Source organism: Ochlerotatus camptorhynchus, unplaced genomic scaffold (genome assembly GCF_037179485.1).
Source record: "Ochlerotatus camptorhynchus isolate MF236.1 unplaced genomic scaffold, CSIRO-AGI_Acam_v1.1 ptg000021l, whole genome shotgun sequence".
In the NCBI taxonomy this organism is placed as follows: domain Eukaryota; kingdom Metazoa; phylum Arthropoda; class Insecta; order Diptera; family Culicidae; genus Ochlerotatus; species Ochlerotatus camptorhynchus.
Genome location: NW_027040513.1, coordinates 1126042 through 1144778, shown reverse-complemented (window position 1 = coordinate 1144778; position 18737 = coordinate 1126042). Strand labels below are relative to the sequence as shown.

The 18737-nt window shown below is 38.4% G+C and overlaps 2 protein-coding genes across 2 annotated transcripts in view; both read right to left on the bottom strand.

The window, feature by feature from the left end:
- Positions 1–18737, bottom strand: part of Rpb10 (DNA-directed RNA polymerases I, II, and III subunit Rpb10) — a 195449-nt gene that overhangs the window by 138187 nt on the left and 38525 nt on the right. The gene's annotated exons all lie outside the window — the stretch shown is intronic.
- The window catches only part of LOC135704023 (DNA fragmentation factor subunit alpha-like), a 127346-nt gene that overhangs the window by 70990 nt on the left and 37619 nt on the right, over positions 1–18737 (bottom strand). The gene's annotated exons all lie outside the window — the stretch shown is intronic.

Sequence of the window (18737 nt, the reverse complement as noted above, 5' to 3'; positions counted from 1 at the left end):
TCGTAATAATACCTCTGACCAAGGAAGAATGATTTATATAGTTTTCATAAAAGTTGACGATACAAATACTAATGAGGAAAGGAATTCCGCATTTCCTTTTCCCAAGTCCTTTTCCTCTCCTTCCCTTCCCTTCTTCTCTTTTCAGAAAGCGAGTAATGGCGCTATAACCATATGCCATATAGGGCTAGGACAAGAGTTAGTGCTCAGGTCCCAACCGCTAGAAGAAAATGGTAGCGAGCAAGGGCGCTATAACCTAGGCGAATACAGCATTCCCTCCGTATAGGTTACGTCTGCACACCGCTCTCCGTTGTCCTTCGACTGAGGTCGGCTGGATCGATTGAGGGATGGCAGTGGGTTGGCGGTGCCGTCCACGCTTGTACGGAGGGAGGACTGTACGCTCGAACACAAGGGGTAAATACCTGTGTTCCATCCCAGGAGATCGGACAATCAAGGAGTGTACATTAACTTTCTTAGCTCTGTCACTCCCAACGATTTATATAGCCTATTTTCAAATCCTGCATACGGAGCGGTTGGTACGGTATGTCCCCGCTCTTTGATTACCTGTGGATTAAATGTTAACCACTGTCTATACTTATTAAGTAGACATGGTAAACATTCACTTCCACAAAAATTAACTTAACGCTACACAGTAGGCCTGGCCGCTTTATTGTTTGTTTCACATCCTTGATGTGCAGCAAGCATTAATAATGACAAGAAAAATGATAGATGTATCATTTTCCAGGATTCTTTCAAGTACTGGCTGTGTATGTGTAGACTAGACTAGACTAACCGTGTCTGCATTTGTTATCAATGATTCAAACGACAATTTGCCAAAACTCTTAGCTCGCTCATGATGGTTTTAGTTTGCGTGGGCGATCTAAGAGTTTCAACAAATTAACGTTTGAATCTTTGTTTACAAAAGCAGATACGGCTATTTGAAAATTCACTCTAGAAATTATCATAATTGACCGCCTGTCACCACCTGTCCGATACAAAAGCAGCATTTTCAATGCAAGTCTATTTATTGTAAGGAGTGGATCTGATGAATTGACGTTAAATCACTACAAACATTGTGCAAAGTGATCGGAGAAGTTGCGATAAAGATAAGGACAGATAACAATGGAAGGCTTTGCTGAAGGACAAACCCAACCAGCACCGGTCGGTGCCCGTCGAAGCCATCAATTCTTCGAAGGCCATTTCATTCAATTTGATCTCGTCTGAGCCGTTTGTCATCTTCTGTTCGGAGCAGAAACGAGGAGAAAACTGGACATGGATGAAATTTCAAGTACTAATTCAAGTCACCAACTGCTTTACCGTTATGGCTGCTTGAAATCTACAGGACAGCGATAGAAATCGAATCGTTCTGGCAGTGGTGCGTAGGTATTTGAATGATTAACAATCGTAAATTCTTCAGCGAAGTATAATCGTTTAAAAAATTTGCTTTCAAAAATGATTGGCAGGAATTTTAATTGAAAAGTGAGACCGGCAAACCACAATGAGTGTAATGGGTAGCTAGGGATGCTGTTGGCTGCGGGTGGAAAACAACGAAATGGATGAACAACTACCACCACTACCATCAATGGAGAACGTTTCTGGGTCAGAAATTCCATTATTCATTACCTCTGATAACCGACTCCAAACCGCGACCTCGTCTCGTTGTTAGTTTGTGGTTTCACCTTCCTCTGCGCGAGTCTTCTAGGGACAAGAAATCCTACAGATCCTAGTCAGTTAAAATGGTTACAAATCCCCTAATGGTTGTGCAAGAGAGACCAGAACCAGACCAGTCAGTAGTGTCTGTGTGATTCGAGAGGAAAAGCAATTTCCGTGCGCTGTGACTGACGACAAAGTATGTGTATGTGCCTACAGGAACTAGTTGAGACGACGAAGGAAGATATGTCTGACAAATAGTGCAATGCAGTACGTTGGTATCAACCAACAACGGGAAGATAATAATGATGATGATGGTGATCATCATCACCGTCAGTGTCTTCCTAGTTCTGTATTAATGCTGCCTACATATAATTGTGATTCATACAAACCCTGCGGAGACAGACGGAAAAAAGGCTAATGGAAGCAACTTTACCCCCGGTGAATGCTGCTGCTGTCGACAAATTCTGCGAAGGCAGGGCTCGTAGCTAGGCAGCTAGGAATGAAGAATGCACATAAGGAAAAAGCTATGAATCATTGATAACATCATGCCGGTTGATTGATCCGCATAGCTTCAGATATTTCCAGTCCGCATCGTGCTCTCTTGCCGTGCGGATCTATTTGCTTTTTGCTGAAGGAAGTGTTACTACTACCTAAAGCTACAACAAATTTAAACAGCACTTTTCAGTGCTCAACCTGTAAAAATTTTCTACCTTGTTCCAACTCTTATTCCTCTTCGATCCTTGTTTGGACCCTACCCGAGGTAATCCTTCTTGGATATCGATTTGGAAAATTCCTCTTCGATCCTTCAGATTCTTATAGTAATCTGCTTGGAAGTCGAATTGGATAAAATTTACTGCCGCCATGGCGCCTAAACGCAAAAGAAAGGGGCAAACTCTTGACCCCCCTTCTGATGAAATTAATTTGAGTAATCAATTTGATTTGCTCACGGATGATGAGAATGATCCATCATCCAAGAAAAATTCTAGTAAACTTTCCCGGCTTAATGCCAAGAAGGAAAAGATTCCCCCTATTGTGATAACCACTACCGATTTCCATGCTCTTCGCATGGAACTTTTGAATTTCGTGAAAGTTAAGTTTTCACTACAAATTGGACGTCGGGGTGAATGCCGTGTATTGGCTGAAACCTTGGACGGATTTAAATGTCTTCTCAAGTATCTTACTGAGAAGAAGCACAATTTTTTTACTTACGACACCAAAACTGAACGTGTGTTCAAGGTTGTCATGAAAGGACTGCCCAGTGGTGAATCCCTGGATCAGATCAAAGATGAACTGGCAAAATTACTTGGAGTTGTGCCACTCCAAGTAATCAAAATGAAAATGAAATCCCGTCCTGGCGATTCGCGCAACGGGATTTCTAATGATTTTTATTTAGTTCACTTCAAGTCTAGTGAACTAAACAACCTTAAGGCCTTAGAAAAAGCTAGCCTTATGCTCCATGTCCGAGTGAAGTGGGAACACTTCAGGAAGACTGGAGGAAATTTCCAAAACCTCACCCAGTGCCGTAAGTGCCAGGGATGGGGTCACGGAACTAAAAATTGCTACATGCCAGCTAAATGCATGAATTGTGGTGATTCCTCTCACGCAAAGGACGACTGTCCTGTGAAGGAAGATCCTAAGAAATTTAAATGTTCAAATTGTGGTGAAAACCACAAATCCAATTTTTGGGAATGTAAGACTCGCAAAGCGATCCTACAATCTCGTTCTAACCGTCAGGTAGGAAACGCTCCACGTTTCCGACCAGGTACAAATTCCTCTGCTGTTAACAACGGTCAGCGAGGAACAAATTCTACATTCGTACCCGTAGGTACAAATATCTCCCCTGCTTCAAATGTTTCATCTGTACCTACTCCCCTCGCTGCTAACAATGTTCAGCGAGTTAATGGAGCTACCTATGCTGCTATTGCAGCGGGTAGAAATCAAAATACTAACCAACGTTCTAATGGAAATTTTGACAATTTTGACTTAGGAAGCATTACTGCCCCCAAAATGGAATTTTTACAGAATTCATTAATTGACATGATTTCTGATATGCTTAAATCTAACTCCATGTTTGATGCTATTCAAACTGGAGTAAAATTTGCAAATAATATTGTCATGACTTTAAAATTCAGTAATGGATTTTAAAGCATTAAATATTGTAAATTGGAATGCTCGATCTCTTAAAGATAATGAAGACGAGCTATTTAACTTTTTAAGAGTTCATAACGTGCATATTGCCGTTATAACTGAAACGTTCCTTAAACCTGCCCATAAGGTTAAGAAGGACGCAAATTACTTGATTTATAGAAATGATCGTCTTGATGGACCCTGTGGTGGCGTTGCCATCATTATTCATAGACGAATCAAACATAAAATTCTTTCTTCATTTGAAACCAAAGTTTTTGAAACTTTGGGGGTTTCTGTTGAAACAAAATTTGGACAACTTACGTTTATAGCTGCCTATTTGCCATTCCAATGCGTAGGCCAGCAAAAGAATTTTCTCAAGGGTGACCTCCAGAAACTTACCCGTCATAGGTCTAAATTCTTCATTATTGGTGATTTTAATGCAAAACACCGCTCATGGAATAATGCTCAAAGCAATTCCAATGGTAATATTCTGTTTGATGATTGTTCTGCAGGTTATTACACTATTCAATATCCAAACAGCCCAACATGCTTTTCTTCTGCAAGAAATCCCTCCACTATTGATTTGGTCTTAACTGATTCATGTCAACTTTGTAGCCAATTGGTTACCCATGCTGACTTCGGTTCTGATCACCTTCCAGTAACTTTTGAAATATCCCAAGAAATAATTTGTAATCCCAACAGCTCTACTTTCAATTACCATAGAGCTGATTGGGAGCAGTATCGAACATTTATGGAATATAACTTCGATCCAAACATTCCTTTGCAAACCAAAGATGAAATTAATTATGCTCTTGAATCTCTGACTACTTCTATAGTTGAAGCAAGAGCTGCCTCAGTACCAAAATGCGAGGTTAAATTCGATTCAATTATAATAGACGATGATCTTCAGCTCTTGATCCGTCTTAAAAATGTCCGTAGGAGACAATATCAAAGAACACGCGATCCTGCCATGAAAGTTATCTGGCGGGATTTGCAAAAACAAATTAAAAAGCGATTCTCTGCCCAGAGGAACAAAACTTTTGAAAATAATATTTCTAAATTAGACCCGAGTTCCAAACCCTTTTGGAAACTCACAAAAATTTTGAAAAAACCTCAAAAGCCTATTCCAGCGCTTAAAGAAGGTGGTAAAATTTTGATCACAAATTTGGAAAAAGCTCAGAAACTTGCTAAGCAATTCGAGAGTTCCCATAATTTCAGTTTGGGTCTTACTAGTCCTATTGAGAATCAGGTTGCTCGAGATTTTCTGAATATTTTCTCTCGGGAAAATATTTTTGATGATTCCTGGGGGACTGATTTGGACGAAGTAAGGTCTATAACTAAAAATTTTCAAAATATGAAAGCTCCAGGTGATGATGGAATTTTCTATATCCTCATCAAAAAACTCCCAGAGAGTACCTTGTCTTTCTTGGTAAAATTATTTAACAGATGTTTCCATTTGGCATACTTTCCTGATAAATGGAAAAATGCAAAAGTTGTTCCAATTTTGAAGCCGGATAAAAATCCAGCTGAAGCTTCTAGCTACCGTCCAATAAGTTTGCTTTCTTCAATAAGTAAACTTTTTGAAAAGATAATTTTGAATAGAATGATGCTTCACATCAATACGAACTCAATTTTTGCAGATGAGCAGTTTGGATTTCGCCATGGGCATTCAACTACTCATCAACTCTTAAGAGTTAACAATTTAATTCGTTCAAACAAATCTGAAGGCCACTCAACTGGAGTTGCTCTTCTAGACATAGAAAAAGCATTCGACAGTGTTTGGCATGAAGGTTTGATTGCTAAATTGAAAAAGTTTAATTTTCCACTTTATATTATGAAATTAGTTCAAAATTATTTAACTGACAGAACTCTTCAAGTAAATTATCAAAATTCCAAATCTAATCGACTACCTGTTAGGGCAGGAGTTCCTCAGGGTAGCATTCTTGGGCCTATATTGTATAACATTTTCACTTCGGACCTCCCTGATTTGCCTCAGGGTTGCCACAAATCTTTGTTCGCTGATGACACAGGCATTTCCGCTAAAGGAAGAAGTCTTCGTGTTATTTGCAGCAGACTGCAGAAAAGTTTAGATATTTTCTCTTCTTATTTACAAAAATGGAAGATTTCTCCCAACGCTTCCAAAACTCAACTTATAATATTTCCACATAAGCCTAGAGCTTCGTTTTTGAAACCTAGTAGTAGTCACATAGTCACTATGAACGGAGTTCCAATTTCCTGGTCAAACCAAGTGAAATATCTTGGATTAATACTTGACCAAAAATTAACTTTTAAAGATCACATTGAGGGCATTCAAGCCAAATGTAACAAATATATTAAATGTTTGTATCCTCTTATAAACAGGAAATCCAAACTTTGCCTGACGAATAAACTTCTAATATTTAAACAAGTTTTTAGACCGGCCATGCTTTACGCTGTGCCAATATGGTCTAGTTGTTGCACTACCAGGAAAAAAACACTTCAAAGGATTCAGAACAAAATTCTGAAAATGATTTTGAAGTTGCCTCCCTGGTACAGTACAACCGAAGTACATAGAATTTCGAATGTTGAGACTTTAGCACAAATGTCCAACAAAATAATTAATAATTTCAGGCAAAAATCGTTGCAATCCTCAATTGCAACGATTAATTCCCTTTATACTTAGATAAGATTTAGTTTTAGTTTTTAGTTTTAAGATATCAATTGTTATACTGACATGCAGGTTAAAAAACCTGTTTAAAATACTGAATTGCCAAGACATGAACAATGTAAAAACACTTAGATATATATCATAACAATTAAGGCTGGTACGTTACTGCAGTAACTGGAGCACCTAGGTTAAAATGAAATGTAATTTATTTTGAATTTGGAACAAATAAAGAGTTAAAAAAAAAAAAAAAAAAAAAAAAAAAAAAGCTTCAGATATTTCAACGATTTCATTGAACACCGGCTGGCTTTAATTGAACTTCCGATCTGGTTGGAACAGCACTGTTTGGTTGGAATTCGGCTGCTGTCTGACTGGCAGTTCAAGTTTATGATTTTTTTGATTTGGCAATTGTAGGATTTTTAAAAAGGAAGAAAAGCAATTCCATTCAAATTGGTGATTTTTTGAAATTTTGTCCTTGATACGGCTTTTAAAATTTCAATATAAAAGGTTCTTGGTCTCCCCTGAAACTTGGATAAGGCCATGAATATTTAAAAATCGCATCGAGGGAGCTTGGATATTATGAATCTTTGAAGAAGTTCATGGAATTTCATGGCAGTTGAGAACATTTTCTAGATGTTGAGCTTTGTAGATGTTCATGGAACATTGTAGCAATATTGGCAGAAATTCCGTTGTTGCAACGGAAGAATCTTAAAATTCAGAGGGCTTTGTAGAGTGTGCGGAACTTCCCACAACTTCAGAGAACTTCATAGAGGCTGAGGGAGCTTCGGATATGCTCAATGGATTGGAAAGCAGTTCGGAGTGCTTCGTTTGCGTTCATTGGACTTTGTGGAATTACGGAATCTTTCGTAGAAGCTAAGAAATTTCTTGGATTTTTAGCGATCTTCGGCGATATTCACGGATTTTAAATAAAATATCAATAAATTATGATTATGAAGATCTTCAACTGTTCAAAAATTCAAATGTCATCCCTCAGACAACCTCCAACAATGGCATATTGATCAGCAAGTATTCTTAAGATCTCCAGCAAAAGTAAGGTTTCAGTAAATGCCTGTGTATATTAAGTTCGATAAAGTATCGTTCTAAAAAAATACTGTTTTTGGTAATATTATTCATAATCAACATTTTCAAGAAGGAACCTAATTTATTAAGGCAAAATTCACATTTGTATGGCAAAACGTCACTTCCAATCAGGGTGATCAGTTAATTTTCATTTTGAAATTCCAGTTTATTCCCCGGTTTTCCCGGTTAAATCTCAACAACTTTTGATTTCAGCAAAAAACGAAAGTAAGTGTTGAAATGATACCAAAGATACTTCGAATCAATTTGTATTATTATTTAACCTCGAATCCACTTATGATTTCGAAGCCCCAGATTTAAGAAAGTAACAGAGTCATAGAATTGTTTTAAGAAATTGTTTTATACATCTTGAACTTCATACGAAGATTTCAGAGTATGAAAATGGTTTAATATACCGTGCACAAAAATAAATATAAAACAAATAAAATAAAATAAATAAATAAAAAAATAAATAAAAGATTCCGAGGTGTTGAAATTTGGTTTAGTGTCTTAGACTATGACATTTTTTTCGAGACTTCTAAAAATCTTCGTAATACTAGTTTTCAACAAGAATTGGATTTTTTTAATCAATCTGTAACTGAGCAAAATACTCAAAAAAAAGTGAGATTTATAATAAAATCTTAGCTTTAGTAGAACATACATTATAAGCCCTGGAAATTTTTGCTCAAAGTCACTAAAGAAATCCATCGTAGGTTTAAGGAAAGACATAGCGTTTCTTAAGGAATGCCGAAAATTAAATCTTACACCTATCAGTCATAAGATTAGGGTTAAGACACCGACTCCCTTAAAACTAGTTCGTAAGATGGAGTCAGAATTTATAAAAGCGAGCATTCAGAGTCTCTATTCAAAGTTGGAAACAAAGTCGTTGGAATGTTTTTCCCTGCATTTGAAATTGGCCAAAGAATTCACATTCGAATTTTCACTGTTTTTGACTAAAGTAAAAGTATTGGAAGACTGCGAGGAAAAAAGGAAAAGAAAGTCACATAACAACAAACTGAGGTCACTACAATACTATTTGAATTACACAACACAGCAGAGAGACCAGAAATCACACAGTTCAGTTAACACAGCTCGAAGGTTTTGTGGTAAATCGCTCGACGCAGCAGTTCTCAGAAGAACAATTGACACTTCTCAATAATGGATAAGGATATCCGATCTCCTCAAAACCTGACGTGGAAGAGGACATCGTTGACATGGAGACTGCAATCACTCACACACTTCATATACAATTACACGAGACTGCCAGGAATATTATTTCATAGACAATTCCAAACCGGAAAGGGACATTCTATTAGTAAAACCGAAAAAGAGGAAATTCGAATTCTCAAAGAACTAAAAACAAAGCCAGTATTATATACAAAAGCGGACAAAGGTAATGCAGTAGTGATTTTGGACAAAGAGGACTATGACAATCGGATGACGGAAAAAAATACTAATGGCCCATACAGACAGTTGAGGATTAACCCCCTCCCATCTATGGTTAAACATGTGGATAAAACGTTAAAAGAGTGCAAGGCGTTTATTGGCAACACTACGAATCAATTGAAAGTTTCAAACCCACCAAAGATTCACAAACCAGGAAATGAAATGAGGGAGATTATTTCGACTGAAGAATCCCCCACCCATAAGCTTGCCAAATGGCTAGTAAAGGAATTTCAAAATATGCCTAAACCCTTTACCACTCGCTCAGTTAACAGTACACAGGAATTCGCAAATCAACTTCAGGCATCAGGAGAGATTCGGGAAGATGAAGTCATGGTTTCATTTGATGTCACAGCACTTTTTCCGAGTGTACCAGTAAAGAAAGCCATTAGCCTTTTAGAGGACTGGCTTCTGAAGCAATGTGAGGATTCTACTTGGAAAAACAAAGTTCAGTCATATCTCAAGCTTACTCGTCTTTGTATGGAGGAAAATTATTTCATTTTCAAAGGAAATTTTTATAAACAAACTAAAGGCACTCCTATGGGCAATCTGCTTTCTCCATTTTTATGTGAATTGTTCATGGCTAACCTAGAAAATACTCTGGAGGATATGAATTTGTTGCCCAAGTGTTGGTATAGGTACGTGGATGACATTTTTAGCATTGTCAAAAAGGAAGATTTATCAAAAACTTTGGCGGCCATAAGCAACGTTCACATGGACATCAAATTTACTCACGAAGAATAGAGACGGAAAATTCCCCTTCTTAGATCTTCTCATCATCAGGGAAACGTCTTCGTTTAATTTCGAAATCTATAGGAAACCAACAAATACAAAGAGAGTAATACCAAGCACTTCCAACCATTCCCATCAACCGCTTTTCAGCACATGATTCACAGGATGCAAACTCTTCCTCTTAGCGATACAGGCAAATCAAAGGAAATAGCTCACATTGTTGAAATCGCTAGGCTTAATGGGTATAAAGAAAAAAACAATTCAAGCAGTAATCGATAACGGAACAAGGGATCATTTTAGGCGTATTTCGACAACTCTTACACCAGTAACTGAGGGTTTAAAACAGGTAGCGGTGAATTTCGACAAAAACATTACCAAACCATTGATTTCGTAGTTTAGAAGTTTTGGCCTAGATTTAGTATTCAGCAGCAGGACAAATCAGCTGAAGTCACTGTTAGGATCAACAAAACATTCAATAAATGTCTTGGGGAAAGCCGGAGTCTACAAAATATCTTGTCCAGATTGCAATAAAATCTACATTGGCCAGAAGAAAAAGACTTTGGAAACAAGGTTTAAGGAACGCATCGCAGAGGTAAAAAAGGCTAACAAAGAGATGGATAAAGGACTTCATTATGAATTTAAATCCAAAGTTGCAAAACATTTCGTTACAAAGGGGCACAATTTGACTAAGGATAACATTAATATCCTACTACACTCCGCACTTCAACATCGCGTTAGAAGGTGTGATCAGAAGAGCTGGGATAGACACGAGTGGCACGATATTCAGGAAGTCCATCCAGCTCCTTGGCTTCGCCGATGACATTGACATTATGGCACGGAACTTTGAGATGATGGCGGAAACGTCAGACTGAAGGCTGAAGCTAGACGGATTGGACTTGCCATCAACGCATCAAAGACAAAATACATGAAAGGAAGAGGTTCTAGGGAAGACAATGTTAGCGTCCCACCCCGAGTTCAGATTGACGGTGACGAAATCGAGGTGGTCGATGAGTTCGTGTATTTGGGCTCACTGGTGACCGCTGAAAATGATACCAGCAGAGAAATTCAAAGACGCATTATGGCAGGGAATCGTGCCTACTTTGGACTCCGGAGGACGCTCCGGTCGAATAAAATTCGCCGCCGCACGAAGTTGACTGTCTACAAGGCGCTGATTAGACCGGTGGTCCTCTACGACCACGAGACCTGGACTATGCTCGTGGAGGACCAACGCGCCCTTGGTGTTTTCGAACGGAAGGTGTTGCGTACCATCTACGGTGGAGTGCAGATGGATGACGGAACGTGGAGGAGGCGAATGAACCACGAATTGCACCAGCTGCTGGGAGAACCATCCATCGTTCACATTGCAAAAATTGGGCGACTACGGTGGGCTGGGCACGTCGTAAGAATGCCGCACGACGACCCAGTGAAAATTGTTCTAGAAAGCGACCCAACAGGAACAAGAAGAAGAGGCGCGCAGCGGGCAAGGTGGATCGACCAAGTAGAAGGTGACCTGCGGACCCTTCGCAGACTACGAGGCTGGCGTACTGTGGCCATGGATCGAGTAGAGTGGAGACGACTTCTTCGGACAGCAGAGGACAACAAGGCCTTAGCCTGATTGGTAAGGTAAGTACACTCCGCACTTTGCCTTGGAAATTAGATGTAGCTGAAAGTTTGAAAATATTTAAACATAATCCCTAAACACTGGTTTATAGAGCTCAAGGAAATGGATACTCGAGACTCTTTAGCATGATTCCTAAAACCACACATCGTAGCATGCATTTACCTGTTGGAGACTGAATTTAGGTACCTGGTTAGGTAAATTGTGACATGGCAGTGTATCCCTGCTGATTTTTAGTACCTATTGATTAGTATATAACTCGTAGATAAAAGATGGATTCATAGTAGTAGACGAAATGCGCGGATCTGTCAAAAGATAAGCAATTATAACGGAATTTAAAGGAAATAAACCAACACACTCAAAGCTCTTCATTAGAAGATTTAAAATTACCAAGAAATACTGAAATATTCCTATAATAAATGAGAAAAACTTAGATGTAAATACAAAGAAGTTCTGACTAGAATCCCAAGATAATTCTGAGAGTAAGCCCTGATGAATTCTCAGAAGAATCCCGAGGAAGCTGTGAGGAGAACTTCAAGGAGAATTCCTAGGTGATTCTGATGGGCATTGTATGAGCGAATCCTATCGAAACTAAGCGATCGTTTCAGCCTCTGGGGGTAGGCGAACCCTCAAAAGAGTGATGAGGAAGGAAATTTTCACAGTGAAGCATAGGAAGAGGAAAACATTTTCACCTTCGCTGATTAATTTATCCACCGGAGGTACTTAAAAGCATCATCCACGGTGAATATTTTGTTTTCTGTATCGGGTTTGCAGTGATCCAGTTGGTGCTTCGATATATTTTTGATGAAGAAAATGAAATTTTTAATAATTGTCCCAGCGGTTATGATTTTGATTTTGAATGAGTGGTTATTTGAGCTGATCAGTTCGGATCTGTAGGTAATCAAAAAATAAAATCCCTCCCGATGGAAGTGGGATAATATATATTATTTAGAGTTTTGAAAATCGTCATTATGATGTGAGCAAACGGATTGGATGACAATTCCTCTCAAAATCGCCTAGCGCACTCTACATTGATGCTTACTGACAAAATATGATGCTAGACGACGTGCGTTGCTTCGCTAGAAGTCTTTAATCAGTATAACTGAATGAATAATTAAACGGCATTATATGAGCATTGCATTCAGTTGGATGATCTATATCTATAAATATGCTTATTTCAACAATCCTTCTAGTTTCTGTTGATTTTCTATAGCTGTGGATCTCCACAGACATTGGATACAGACATTCTTCTTCTTCAATGTCTACAGGTTAAATTGCTATAGTTTATTTAATACCAAATCAAAACGAAGATGTATCAGGTATCACCTTATAGTATGTGCTCTGCCAGAGGTCTCTTGGCAACTCGGCACATGACATTCGTTTTGTTGCTCCGAGTGTACAACACGTTCAAAGCATATAAAATCTAACAATACACACAGTGGTCCAGGATGGGAATTAAGCACGACAAAAGTCCTAGTGCTTTTGTCTTAAGTTTTAGTCGAATGGTGTTTTTGTTTTTCTTTAAAGGTCCTTCTGTTAGCCGTGGTAAAAATAAGGGTGTTGGGAAAAGTTGTAGCTGATAAATTGTCATAGTTGACTTGATCATTATAATGATTTAATAATTAATATCAAATTACTTTATTCAGAAAATTAGTATTTCTCTTACGGTCATCTAGAGACTGCTTTCATAAAAAAAATTAAATAGAAACGTTAAAGCTATACATTATTTTTCTCAGTTAGTCTCAAAGTCAATTATGCAAAATTGATCTAAAATGAGAACGTAGAGAGATAGACACAAATGTTTTTCCAAATAGTTAAAAATGATCCTTATTACCGATGTCACTTCACGGTGAAGTGACAACTTGTCAGTCACGGTGAACTGATTCCCATTTGATTTAAACGGCAATCACTTCACCGTGAGTGACAAATCTCGATGAACATTTCAAATGGTCCTATCTGCTTTGATCGATTCTCTTCATGGACTTTCTTTTTTCATAACCACTGCTATGCAAACAGATTTCACGCTAATTCTACCACATAGTTTGATAAAGGAGGTTCTTATCTAGCGTCCAAAACGTCAAATACAACAGGGAAAGGTTTTGCAGCTGAGTTATTGACGAAAGAGAAAGTCGATGAAGAGAATCGATCAAAGCCGATAGGACCATTTGAAATGTTCATCGAGAACTGGTCACTTCACTTCGTTTTCACCGTGAAGTGACATCCATAATAAGTGCCAATATTGCAGTTAGAATTTCAATATCAATCAATTCAACTTGGTTGTACAGCAACACACGTTCAAAGCTAATATTTAGTTCGGATTTGACGGTCTATCGCACTGATCGTTCTCGAGCTACTAGCCCCAAAGTTTCCGGCGGTGAAGTTTTGCTTGCAGTTCGTTCTCTCGTTAACTCTCGGCTACTTCATCTACCTAACAGGTGTCGAACAGGTGTGGGTGGCTGTTACCCTACCGTTGAAAGTGGTCTTCATTTGCGTGTTGTATTTTCCCCCGGATCGACTGGGCAATTCTGAGGTGATCGATCAACACATTGATTCACTTTTTTGGGTTGTATTCAAGATGAATGCGACTGACGAGATCCTTGTTGTGGGTGATTTCAGTCTTGCTTCAGTCAACTGGTCTTCGAATAAGCCAGGGTTCTTTCATCCTCGCTCTAATGGCTCATGTATTACACATCTAGTAGAATCTCTCCTAGATTGCTACAATCAGGCATGGAAAATCATTTGCATTCATTTCGTGCATTCATTTACATTCATTTGCCTCAAACTTTTTTTTTCAATAGCATTCCGCAAAATGATGTAAGAGCTTTTGTAGGTTTTGTTATTAGCTAAACAAGTCAAATCCGTGTCTCTTATGCATGACGAAGCAGAGCGAACAGAAGCCACTAGGGTTTTTTAGTGAATGTAACTGAATGTAATCACTGAAAAACAGTAAAAAGTTCTGCCCGTTCTAGTTCGTGATGCATAAGATATACAGATTTAAGTTATGAGCAAAACCTACAAAAGCTCAATACATCATTTTGCGGAATGCTGTTGATGGGAAAAGTTAGAGGCAAATGAATGTAAATGAATGTATGAAATTAATGCAAATGATTTTCCATGCCTGGCTACAATACTGCTGATCGTCGGCAACTGTAGGCCGTGATACATTTTTGAAATTGTAGAATTGTGAACAATACTAATGCGAACAATTCCTCTCATGACAATTTATTGATTAAGTCAATAATTTATACACAGTTCAATTAAGTTCGTGATTTTGCCATCTCCGACCACGCACCATCGTCTAAAACCAGGACTTTTGTCTGGCTGAATTCCCACCCGGGACCACTGTGCAATTTCAGCAAGAAAGGCAATGGCTTAGGAGTATCCGGAAATCTCTATCGTATGTTCGTGTGTTGTGCACACCAACTAACTATCGCACCAAGAAAAATGGGGAAACACCGTAGGTATGGCAAGACGAAAGCATCCGTGCTTGTCCTTATTAAATTATTTTTCGCTATCTGGTGCCGCTCGCTTGGGTTTGCCCGAACAGTACACACGTTCAACATATTCTGTGATAGGTAGTACTAGACATCTTGATAGTAGATTGCACAAGTCTGAAACGAACTGCAATTACAGCTTGAGATGAGCGATAACAGTACAAAATTGTTTCTGAGACATGTTCAAAAGCACGTTGGGAAATTTTCAAGACGCAATCTTTCCGCACCGGGTGGTAACGATCTGCCCAGTTGTAACACAAGTAATTAGGAACACCTGCATGGATAACGGGGGAATTTTCCGTTATTATTAAAACCGGTAGACTGAAGATCATAATAATGGGTTTCTTTTCTTATATCATCATCATCATCAGCATCGCAAACCATCGCGAACTTTTAGGCGGATTAGCGCCCAAAATGAAAGCAGTCTAAGGGAAAGGAATTAATCCTGCCTAAAATGCCAGAGTGCAAACAATGGAAGTAGACAGATTTCATGAATATACTGCTCATTTCAAACCATGACGGCGATGGGATGGGATTAGTAGAAATGATGATTGATAAACAGAGTTAAACTTTACGCCGCAGATAAAAGGAAAGCTTTCATGGATTGTGAATGTAAGGGATTTATCAATTCTGTGTTTTGCACAGCATCTCTTTGATATGATTTTTGATGTTTCGTCTGCTGGTGATTGCAATTAATTTTGATGATGATACATTTCTCCATTTCCTTTTCAGAATCCGATTATGATAAACAATTCATTATTTGAACATAGAACAATGAAGCGTTTTACAATATCGAACTTTGAACAAAACAAGCAGTAGAAAGCATAATTTTGACCGAATAAGTACAAACAATCATGTCGGTCGCTACTGCTGCTGTGGAAACAAACCGCTCTACACCCATAACCATAGCAACTGCATTTCCTATCTCATTAAGCTGTGCGAACGAGCGAACGAGCATCGAACGGCAGATGACAAAATCAGACGAGAATCTGTTCATTCGACCATTATGAAACGCCATCCACTGCACTGCTGGTGGCAGTAGGAGGGCTGGACAATCAACGAAAAAAAGAAGAGAACAACCGGAATTGACTCTCGAAAAGTCGTTTTATTTTTCGAGTTTTTTTTGCCAAGTTCTATGGAAATTGTTTTGTTGCACACTTTGCTTCCAGGCAGAGCCAAAAATACATTTTCGGCAATCAAGGGATTATGCCATCTTCGTTGGGGGTGTCGGTATGGAGAGGCAGGCTTTTTATGCTGTGTCAAAGGAGTAGGTTCTTGTTGTTGTGATCCACTACATGCAGAGTGTTCAACTTTTTTCGTTCTTGTTGCTACCAGGAGCAGGGAAATTGTGTTTTCTAGTTTCCTTATGTGTAGGTACAGGGAAGAGCGAAGGAAAAATCGATTTGGTTTCGTCAGAACGGAATAAGTGAACTCGCGTAAGGCGCCGGAGGCATTGCAATATCCTAGTATCTTTGATCTATTCGTGGTGGATAACGAACGGATGGGAAAGAGAACACATGAAATACATGAAGTATTTCGATTTTTCAACAAATTAAATCGAAGTAAAGGAACATAACATGTCTTAACAATTTGTGGAAAACATAAATGGAAAAACAGAAAATGTACTGTTTCTTGAGTGTAACTCGTATTCTGGCAGTTTTCCTCATTAACGAGACTTTCAGCCCTAAGGCTTTGTAAGTTGTATCGTTTCATACCCTGGTAGAGGGGAATAGCAAAGCCAGAACAAACTTAGATCAAAGTATACTATCAATATCTGATTATGATATTGGTATGTTGTGTGCTATAACAAGTTAATAGCTTATTCCAGCCAGTGAGAAGCGACAATATTCCCGTACCAGATACAGAAAATTACATAAAAATCCGAACTCCTATTACAAAAAAATCAACATGTTTCTGATCAGGCTAGCCTCATCCAGTCATTACTTATTGAATTTTACTTCCCCAAAATTCACTTGTTAGCAAACCTATGATGAAAGATCTGATTACTATTTGTATTGGTTGAAATAGCAACTTCTACTATTGCCTATAGCTAAAAATAAACTAAATGGGGAGATTTATTCTACATATTTAAGACCTAGTTGCCTATGCGGACTCCCTGCATCCTATCCTTTCCACGATATCAGCCTAAAATTTGATTCTATCTTCTTATTATGCTACCTTTCTACATTGATCTGCCAAAAAAATCTTGTCTTCGTTCGTCTTAAGCAATAGTTTTATGTTTTAAAATGCTTCATTCAGAGATTAGTTTCCACACTGAAAATAAAATTTCGTTTATACAACGAAATCGCTCGTTTGTTCTACGAATTTATTCGTTGTTTTCTGCAACGAAATGGATTTGTACATTGTATGAAGCTAGTTTCGTTAGAACTGCCACACTTGCTATCGCTACACCCAACCAGCGGTCCACAAGTGTTGGTTGTGGAGTGTGTTAGTGAGGCTGGGTAAAAATAACTTCATCATTGGAAGGAATAAATATGACAAAAAATAAAAATAGGCTTCAGACCGGACTCGAACTCATGTACCTTGAGATCGTAAGATCTGTGTTTTATCCATCGCTCTACCTGTGCTATGAGAAATGGTATAGCTAAAGACAAATAAGAAGCACTCATGGAGCGGTACTTCGATTTCTCTTGCTTTTTCTGCTGCTTGCATGTATTTTTTTCGAGACACCACGACGAGTAATTTGATTTATTGTGGTAGCTTGCATGTATTGGTCAAACCGACAGTATTTCTAAAAGTTGTTGGTTTGATTGTACGAAGATGTATTTGTATATTATACGCATAAGGCGTTATATTGACATTGCGTCAGATGACAGGAAAAACGAATGTTTCGTACCATTTATGAAAGATGTGTTGTATGTACGATATTCATTTTTACGAAACGGTTTTCAGAGAAATAACGAAAATACATTTTCAGTGCAATCTAAAGTATATTTTGTTTAAAGTCAGTACTTCCACAACCGAACACACAACAGGACACACAGCCTTAACGAAAGCGTTCATCCTTTTCGAAAATGAAACAATAGATACATGATATTAACTGAAATATAGGTCAACGGCGCCGGTGGTGTAGTGGTAAGCGTGATTGCCTCTCACCCCAGCAGGCCTGGGTTCAATCCCAGGCGGCGTCGCCGGGATGTTCTGAGGCATAACATCTCTGATCACGCCTTCCTTCGGATGGGAAGTAAAGCCGTTGGTCCCCGGTTCATGAGTTGATGGGTGCTCAGCACGGAAAACAAGATCGACGGAAAAAACAAACCTAAGGAAAAAAAAAAGAAATATAGGTATTTTTTGTTATTCATTCAATGATAATTATTAAATGGAAAACAATTAAAGCAGGAAGTATTTCCCTAACTTTGGTCTAATATGAGCTTTAAATTATATGTTATGCCGTATATTATGTAATAATTGAGCTTCAGTCGATATTTCATTGTCAACATGCAAGTTTAAATATTCTTATTATTTGGATATAGGCACGACTGAACATTCTAAAACTCACAATTTAATATGAAAATTTCCCAGGTACGTGGATGTAATGTGGGTATACTGTAATTAAATTGGGTCTGTAAATAGTTGCAACTTCGTCCTATCGAAGATGAACCTCGATCTACAAAGGTGCGGCATGTGAAATCGCGCTTCTTTTTTATTCCTCATCATTTATACGTAAAGGGTGTCCCACATTAAATTGCATCACGGAAGAAAACGCTGCCCACTGGGTATTTTCTCTTGAACATTTGGGTAGAAGCAGTTTAGAGTGTATTGTTTACACTGTATTTTTATCGCTGTCAGTTTTTCGAAAGTTGGAAAAAATGGCGTCACCCGAAAAGCAACGCCGCGAATTGATTTTGCGCAAGCACCTGGAAAATCCTCAACTCTCTCTTAACGGGTCATCGGAAAACAACTCGGAATCGTGCAGTCAACGGTGAGTCGT